The sequence below is a fragment of the Anser brachyrhynchus genome, assembly GCF_964034855.1.
Source record: "Anser brachyrhynchus genome assembly, chromosome: 1".
Classification (NCBI taxonomy): domain Eukaryota; kingdom Metazoa; phylum Chordata; class Aves; order Anseriformes; family Anatidae; genus Anser; species Anser brachyrhynchus.
In genome coordinates this window covers 128,756,893-128,766,441 of record NC_137694.1, presented here as the reverse complement: position 1 = coordinate 128,766,441, position 9,549 = coordinate 128,756,893, and the positions used below count along the sequence as shown (strand labels likewise).

General features: G+C 40.3%; 1 long non-coding RNA gene across 1 annotated transcript; it reads left to right on the top strand.

The window, feature by feature from the left end:
• Positions 1-2,910: 2,910 nt before the first annotated feature.
• Positions 2,911-8,245, top strand: LOC308187952. The gene is made up of 3 exons (XR_013945027.1): positions 2,911-2,995; positions 4,072-4,164; positions 5,333-8,245. It is a non-coding gene; the product is annotated as an uncharacterized lncRNA (long non-coding RNA).
• Positions 8,246-9,549: the final 1,304 nt, after the last annotated feature.

Genomic DNA, 9,549 nt, shown 5'->3' with positions numbered 1-9,549 from the left:
ATATATAGAAATTCTGTTTCTATTCTTTTAAGTTGGCTCTGCATAAATTTGCATGACATACCTCAAGTTCCCTGTCTGTTCCATGGCATGCTAGTCAAATTCTTTCCTAGAGAAGAAATGGGAACATAGATCCTTTGGTATGTTAAACAGCTGACCCTCCCCCAAACTCCTTGCTATTCCACAAAGTAGAAAAATTAACACAGGGACTCATTATTTGCTTGTGGTAGGCTGTGAGAGCATTAATTCTTGCCTGCATTAAACGTCACCCTTGGACCTTAGGCTTAAATAGCAGTGGGTAGCAGCAACTGAAATTGTATTAATGACAGCAGCTGGGTGGATGGGACAAGGGTGGAAGTGGCCAGCTGCTGTCTGGGTGAAGTGCAGCAGCTGTGGCCAGTGACAGCTTTTGTACCATGTTCTCTAAACCGTGTTCACAAGGAGAGGGCTAAAGACTCTTCAGCCTCCTCAGTAAATTTACACCTGGACGGGGCAGAGGCAGAGCAAATTGGCATTCGACCTAAATTTAAAACACCATTAGCCTTTAGCAACTGGTTTTCCTTAATACTCTCTCTACCATGGCAAGCCTGATGATGCAAATCACCTACTCAATCACAACTGGCCACCAGTGATTCCCTTTCTAAAGACTGTTCTCTTAGTGACAACACTAATCAGACTGTTTTACTTGTCCCTGGGGCCAGCTTACCTGTCACAGGACGTTCCTATGAGAAAAGGTTCCTGGTTGTACCATAACCACCTTCTGTTTGTACCTGACTACTGGAAAGGTCTGTATGGGACAAAGTGTACCCCACCTCAACAGCTGGACACACCGGGTTAACAAATCAGGCTGAGGTCCCGTTGTAAGTGGGCCCTATGATAAGGGTATAATTTTGAATGATTGATCCCAGCAACGAAGGGAAGGGTTGGTTTCTTTAGAAACCAAAAAAAAAAAAAAAAAAAAAAAGAATACTTGATTACTTGATTTCCCCAATCTTAAAAGCCTATAGTATTGAAACAGCTATTTATTTTGGTAAGTGGAGGCACTTCTTTCATTCATGTGATAATTTAAAGCACATTATTGTTGTTCATTGTAGGCACTGAAGGCCATTAGGAATAAAGACAGCACTGCTAAACACTGCTGAGTTTTTGTAAAAGCTTTCTTGGCTTTCTTTTGACGCTTCCACTGTTTTGTCTGAAAAATAAGAAACACATTATAGTGATGAAGCCCATAGGATGAAGCATAAACAGGACAGAGGAAAATTTTACAGCAAGTGTGAGGAGGGTCAGGTAGGTTGGTTAACGACAATCTGCCATTAGTGATCTTTAGCTCACTGTCTCTGGTATTGCCTTTGTCAGAGTGCAGGGCTTGTTTTTATTTAGTTAATTTAAACATTGAATAAATCAGTTACCAGTCAGTTTACGCCTTTATATGAAAAGGCCACTCTGCGTGCTCTCCACATATTTATTGCAAACTGCATGTGTGTGACTACGGGCTCCTATAACAGTGGCGCTGCGTTGAGGAGATGTGTGTGGCTGGTTCATTTAGCATAGAGTTCCCTAAGCACTGAAGCAGGAGAATCTGACACACTGGATGAGGTCTCAACAGAGCTCACATTGGGCACTGAGGCTCCTGGGGACCCTGGTTCCACAGTGTGCAGGCAGGTGAGAAATGCTTGAGGTATGGGACAAAGCCATGAGGGGAAACCCAATGACTCTTTGTGGCATATTTGCTACCATCAGGAACTTGCCCTAAAAGTGGGGATGTGGCCTACTCCAATTTTATTTTCATTAGCGGGAAGAAAAGAGTTTGACTAGTTTGTGGCAGCTCACAGGAATTGAAATCTCAGTGAGGTTTTGGCAGTTTATGAAAGGATCTTGGCAAAATTTTCAAAATAATAGTGAATTTCCTGGAGAGGTAGAAAACACATCAGAAAGTAGCTCTGCTAACTGTGTCCTTTCATGCATTAGAGACTGATAGTTTCTTCTGAAAATTGTGCTGGGCCTTTCTAATGTACATTTTAAAGCCTAATGAAGTACTATGCTGCTGTGCAGCCTGTGCCTGGCAACTCGGAGAAGTTGCATTTCATCTAAGAAATTAGAAGTAGGCCACCTGTAACTGAATGGTATCAACAGCAGAAAGTGTTAATGGTGATCAAGTTACTGTGGTCATTTAAACCATGACGTTTTGTTGAAATTCATTTATATTTTTACGTAGATGTGAAAACAAACAAAGATGTAGCAGTGAGAAGCTAAATATTTCAAGATGTTTGGTAAAATAATGATTTTACTGTCTTTTGGGTGAGGAGAGAATGATGGATGTTCTTTCTTTTCTGTTGCATATTTTTAACACCCACTGATCATTTTAATGTTATTTTTCCATATTTCTGTTGTTATTATTTATTCTTCATTCTTCTAACTTTCATAAATGCTAGATTTCAGATTTTCTCTAATTCTGCACCATTATTTCAGATTCTCCCAGTTATTTTAAATTTTTCCATTTTTTTCATGTTCCTCCCCCTCTAATACTTTTAGGAAATAACTGTACTTTCATAAACTAACAGACCTCTGTGCAGAGTGGGAAGTTGTTTTTTGTTTTGTTTTGTTTTTCTTCATTATTTTCTTCCTTGTTTATTTGTGCAAACTGCAATCAGACTTTGTCAGTTACTTGACATTATGCTGAACAGTCAGAGACATTGTACTGATAGTACATTGTGCTTGTGTGTATGGATGTGTGTATATCATAAAGCTTATATACTTATTTGTACTTAAGGCAGGGGCCTCAGTTTCCCAGCCTGAAAGAACTCCCTGTATCAATAAGCCACTGAAAGCATTGCCTAATATCTTATGCTGTATGGTATTGTATGTGATATCTGTGTGATAAGCATATGGAACATCACTTTTTTTTTTATCCCAAGACCATCTTCAGTCATCTACTGCTTGGACGCTGAGCTGCTCAAGTTGCCTGAATTTTGGAAAAATAGTGAATATGCATCTGAAGGTATCATGCTTATGCAGTTATCTGCTGTTGTGCAGTGTTTTGCTGGTCTTGCTCACTGAGAAAGTGATGTGAAGTCTCTTTTTGGAGGCAGATTCGTGTATGGTTGGGAGCTGCCCATTTGTGGAACTGTGCTTATGACTTCCAGAATCCTTAATATGGCTGTGGTAATGGTACAACATTTCTGACACTTGCCTGTGTCCTTTACCCTAGCTATGGCTGGTGCTTACCGTCTTCTCTTTTTCCTACATGCCAATTAATTCATCTCTGAAATCTGTCTCCTCAACATGTGAAAACCTTCCGGTTGCTAATCCACCAACAAAGCTAAGTGTATTTTTAGAAATCACAGGATCTTATTTGTTCCACTAGTGGATTTAAATTTTTAAATGCTAGATGATGTCTATATTGAATTTTGCAGCTAGGTCTTTCTCTTCCCAAAACACAATACTGAATATTTATTTGTTATCAATATAATGTGGAAATACTGTTAAAGCAATATTATGATAGGTACACAATGATAAAACCTGTAGAATATAAGAGCTAATTCAGGTCTAAACTACAGACAAGATGAACATTTAGTTCAGTTTAATGTTTAGTGCGTGAAGTCATTACAGTGCAAGAATGGCCTTACTGATTCAGAGCAGAGGCTCAACTAGCCCAATATTCTGTCTGTAACGGTGACCAGAGGAAAACAGAGAAAGGGCAAAAGACAACCATATACTCCTGGGTATGCCTGCTGAGCTTCCAGACAGCCATGACTTAGTGACTTCTAGAGCTAGAGTGTCTTTTCATGCCTAGTAACCCTCTGTGGACTTCTTTTTTCCTTCCAAAAATGTGTCTAACATTTTCTTGAAATCATGTAAACTTTCCTGTACATAATATCCAGGAACAATGAGTTCTGAAGTTGAATTACATATCATATGAGAAACTACATACTTAACCTTGAACCTGTCCTCTGGACATTTCATTTGATGCCTCCACATTTTGAATTGTGATTTTATAGACCTCTATCATATCCTCCTTCAGTTTTGTTCTTCCAGGCTGCACACTTCTGGCTTATTTATTATTTTCTTGCACAGATGCTGTTTCTGCTTTAAGTGGTGTTTCCTTTCTCTGCATCCTTCTCTGTATTTGGTTCTACTGTATCCTCCTGGAGACAGCATGTAGTTGTGGTGAGTGCTTGTTGTTTGAACAAAGATTTCTCATTCGTACATGAACGGACACCTCTTTATTCTAATGCAGAGAGTGCTTTTCCCTCTTCTTTTTGGCTGTCATGCATTTTGCATGAATAAGTTTGAATCTTAATCTTTTCTACCGTTTATAGCCGTATTTATTTTTCTTTCGGGTTTATTTGTACCTATAATAGTTCTTGGCAGATTACCATGGCATTTTTGAGAAAGGGAGTCTTCTCCCTTTACTGTCTCTTTTTCAAGCTGTTTGTGTGCCTGAATCCACCAGTGCTGAGACAGAGTTTAGTATTATTTTCAGAGTGTGTATGAGGCATAATCAACAGATCTGAGCTGCAATTAAGAGATGGTCCATTGAGTCCATTAAAAAGAAACAAATACAAAATGGAAGATAGAAACACTGTAAAACTGCATTGCTTCACTGAGTGGGCAAGGAAGTTTATGGCTAAGAAAAAGCTAATAGATATACATTAGCAAATAGAAAAATGCCCAGAAAATTAGGAATAAAGAATTTTAGACTTTTAGGCAAGGTGGGTTATATTTGTAAAGACTGTCAGTGGTCACTTCTCACTGTGGAGAAGGATCTAGCGACAATATTTGAATTTGTTTCTCTTTTGTGGATTTCAATGGTTTTTACACAATAATCATAATTCAGACTGGATCAAACATAAGTTTAATGAACCAGGGACTTCATTAACATTTTGTATTCCATATCTCACTACTGGAATAAAAGGACTTCCATGTTCTTTAAGAAGAAAATGTGTCAATACTCCATAGGACAGCCTCAGAATTCCACTTGAACTTGGTACCATAGCATCAAGATTATACAGAGCAACAACAGTCATTATCCATTCCATGGTGCCTGTGTCTCCGCTTCAACAATGTTTAATGATTTGCAGCTTTGTGTTTAGCTGTGCAAACTGCTTTATTCCTTTTTATTCCTTTTTTTTTTTCCCTATAGTCTGAAACTGCTGGGTTCAAATGTGCTTTGACTTTTCTTTCTCTTACACCCTTGCAATAATAATTTTAAAGTGTTATAGATAAGTGTGTATGTATATATATATATATTCTTTTTGACTGAGAGCTTAAACGGTAGAAAACATTTTGTTCTACTTTTTTCTGTCAGGAAACAGCTGTCATTTTTGCTTTGCAGCCCAGCCTGATTTACACTGGGGACTTGAAGGAATGGGAATGAGCCAGGAGGGCCCTGGGAAATGAGGCTCATTTTGCCACTGTTGACAGAGGAATAGGAAGGTCAGGACGGAGACTGCTGTTTCTGATGTCCTTGTTACCAAACACCTCTTTGGGACTACTTGCCATCCAGGGGTCAGCTACCAACGGTCATCCCTTGGTAACAGAAGCTGCATCCAGTCTGGATTTCTGGAGCTCTATTGGAAGTAAAGCAGCACCAATTATGAATATTTTTCACCTTCTTCAACCTGTTACCCTAGGTGATAGCTCAAGTTGCCTATGGCTTAACCCCCCAAAATATTATCACAACATAAATATTGTATTCTGCAGCACTTCCACAACCAACCAAGATCACCTGCAAATGTAAGGCAAGTCAGATTCAGAACTGTTAGTCAGGAAGAGCACATTTTGTGAAATTTTTAGTAAAATCTGTAATGTTCTCATGGACACTGGTACAAATTATTCTGTGCTGGTGTTGGACTTTAAAAAAGAAACATCAAACTACTGCATTTCATACACTTATTTGGGTGAAGAAAAGTGAATGAGGTGACAGGCTAACTGCAGAGAAGCTTCTTTCATGCCAATTGACAGTAGAATTTAGCTAGGAAATTCTCAAAGGACTGAAGTTTAGTTACACAAGCTTAAAGTTAGAAGAACATTCTGTACTGTATGAAGGAAAACATATCTGTAACATTTGGTACAAGCTAATGTTAGTCAGGGTAATTAAATTCAATGTTTTTTAAAGATTAATAGATATTTTACCTCAAATGCTTTAGGAAGCACAAAAATGGGAGGGAAAATATTGCTCTACCATGTTTTCTTCTTTCACATACTCTGTTATGTTAATTTGTTGGTATCAGAGAGGTGGCTAACTGAATGGGTTCTGTCGATTACAGTTAGTTTTCAAAAGAAAATTGCTGTCTTACTAAGATAAACCCCTTTTTTGAAAGTCATATAAGAATTTAGAGATAGAATTGGCTGAAAAATGGATTTTAATTTCCAAGGGAATTATTGATTGACTGTTTACCTTGGAAATCATTGGGAAGGCAAAAAAAAATGAACCCCCACACCACTCCTTCATGATATGTCAAGAAGATTGACATTTTTCATTGCAAGGCAAATTCTAGAAATCTCCACATAGGAAGAACTGAAAGAGAAGTTGTAGAAGACTGTTTTTCTGTATATTCTGCCTTCCAGGGACTTGGAGATTCAGGTACCCATCAAAATGTCGAGGCCAGCAGGAATGGTGTCATGCTTGCTTGGTCATCCAGGCTCTACAACCTGCCACTTGAGGATGTGACTGTGACTTCTGAGATATTCAAGAAATTCTTCAAGTCATTTTTGGGAAACTGAGATTTAAGTACCTCGTGGAATCTTTTGTTTCTGTGTCCCCTGTGCAGTCAAGCAGGACTCTGTAAATGTATGATAAAACCCTTATATGAGCACAACAGTCAGCACAGTTACTGTGAAAGCAATAAGGAAACCCGCACTGATAAGCATATGGCCCATGCTGCATACAAGATGAAACAGTTTCTCTGATATTTCATTTTTAGAATTTAAATCATGGCTATATCTTATTTATTTTTAATTTTTTATAAAAACATTATGTAAATATAATAGCTCTGTGATCACTGATATCTGGAAAATATAGTTTGGTTTTGGTGGGACTGAAGGGACATATACTCTGTCAGCTCTCATGTAAACATCACTTGGAATGATGTCTCACAAAATAACCTGATTACACAAGGAAACTTTAAAAACTATGATATCTCACTAAACGGCATAGAGTATTCCCTTCAGCTGAATGGTAATTTGCCAGGTCTCTCCTTTCATTTAGGAGCTTGAACTATGTCAGGAAAACCCAAATGCAAAGCATTTCACACAGGAGTCTGTGAGATGCGTGATAGCAGACTGGTCTTTTATCCTTCTCTCTTCAGCTGCTTGTGGTAGCCAAGCACAAGCAAGCCCACAGAGTAGCAGAAGTATGTGATACTTATTCACAGATACACAAGAAGAAAAATTTCTGCTCTACAAAATTTACTATTTAAATTAGACCAATAACAGTATGAATACTGACAATAGGACATGTAGATAAGATGAGGTGAGTGTGGTAAGTGCTTTTGAAAGTAATTTTATTAAAAGAAATGGATCTTATAATTAATTTTCTGTTATATGACATGTTCCTTCTTTTTAATAATAATAAAAAAGTAATTATCCTTTACCATTCTGTAATGGGCAGGCAAGAGAGTGGGAGTAGACCGTGCTGCAGTTGAAATGAGTGGAGGAAAGCTAGTTAGCCGGATGCTGTGTTTACACAGGGATAAAGCCCAGCTGTAGAACTCATCTTGGCAAGTGTAAATTGTTCTTACACAACCCAGTTTTGTGGGTGAAAAATATTTGCTTTTAGAGTATTGCATGCGTGTTGCTAAGGGTAAGTTTATGGCATCTATATTTGACCCTCTTACAGTATGCTGATGAGTTTAGAAAGGAGTCATGAGAGGTGTATGCATCAGTCTTGTTATAAAGGCAGCTTAAAATATCAGATTTTCCAACTCAAAGAATCATCAAAAGAAGTGGCAACAAAATACTTAACAGAGTGTGTGTAGCATTACTTTGGACTATCTCTACTAATCAACTAGAAAGTGAAAAAAAAAATAATCATTTGAGGTTAAGCAGCTAAATCACAAAATTGAGAAGTAATTTTCTGGGACACTGAGTAACAGAATGAAAAGTGGGCTTTTGGTTAGTAAGCACTAGACCATTGGAAAATATAGGAACTTTAGGTAGCAATTCCAAAGAGATGAATCAGACGTTGTCAGCTAATGATTACCTGCAGATATCATTCTATACTATACCTAAAATCAATTCACCTTAGTAGAATTACTAATTATTACTAATTATTACTAATTGATATTAATACCATCATTTATCGGCAGTCCTGGCTATCGGGGGAGGTCCCAGTTGACTGGCGGCTAGCCAATGTGACGCCCATCTATAAGAAGGGCCGGAGGGCAGACCCGCGGAACTATAGGCCTGTCAGTTTGACCTCAGTGCCAGGAAAGCTCATGGAGCAGATTATCTTGAGGGTCATCACGCGGCACTTGCAGGGCAAGCAGGCGATCAGGCCCAGTCAGCATGGGTTTATGAAAGGCAGGTCCTGCTTGACGAACCTGATCTCCTTCTATGACCAAGTGACGCGCTTGGTGGATGAGGGAAAGGCTATGGATGTGGTTTACCTTGACCTCAGTAAGGCTTTTGACACAGTTCCCCACAACATTCTCCTCAAGAAACTGGCTGCTCGGGGCTTGGACTGGCGTACACTTCGCTGGGTTAGAAACTGGCTGGATAGCCGGGCTCAGAGAGTTGTGGTGAATGGAGTCAAATCTGGTTGGAGGCTGGTCACTAGTGGTGTCCCCCAGGGCTCGGTACTGGGGCCGGTCCTCTTTAATATCTTTATCGATGATCTGGATGAGGGCGTCCAGTGCACCCTCAGTACGTTTGCAGGTGACACCAAGCTAAGTGCGTGTGTCGATCTGCTCGAGGGCAGGAAGGCTCTGCAGGAGGATCTGGATAGGCTGGAGCGATGGGCTGAGGTCAACTGCATGAAGTTCAACAAGGCCAAGTGCCGGGTCCTGCACCTGGGGCGCAACAACCCCAAGCAGAGCTACAGGCTGGGAGATGAGTGGCTGGAAAGCTGCCTGGCCGAGAGGGACCTGGGAGTATTGGTTGATAGTCGGCTGAATATGAGCCAGCAGTGTGCCCAGGTGGCCAAGAAGGCCAACAGCATCCTGGCCTGCATAAGAAGCAGTGTGGCCAGCAGGTCTAGGGAAGTGATTGTGCCCCTGTACTCGGCTCTGGTGAGGCCGCACCTCGAGTACTGTGTTCAGTTTTGGGCCCCTCGCTACAGGAAGGACATGGACGTGCTCGAGAGAGTCCAGAGAAGGGCGACCAAGCTGGTGAGGGGTCTGGAGGACAAGTCTTACGAGGAGCGGCTGAGGGAGCTGGGCTTGTTCAGCCTGGAGAAGAGGAGGCTCAGGGGCGACCTTATCGCTCTCTACAGTTACCTTAAAGGAGGCTGTAAAGAGGTGGGGGTTGGTCTGTTCTCCTACGTGCCTGGTGACAGGACGAGGGGGAATGGGCGAAAGTTGCGACAGGGGAGTTTTAGGTTGGATGTTAGGA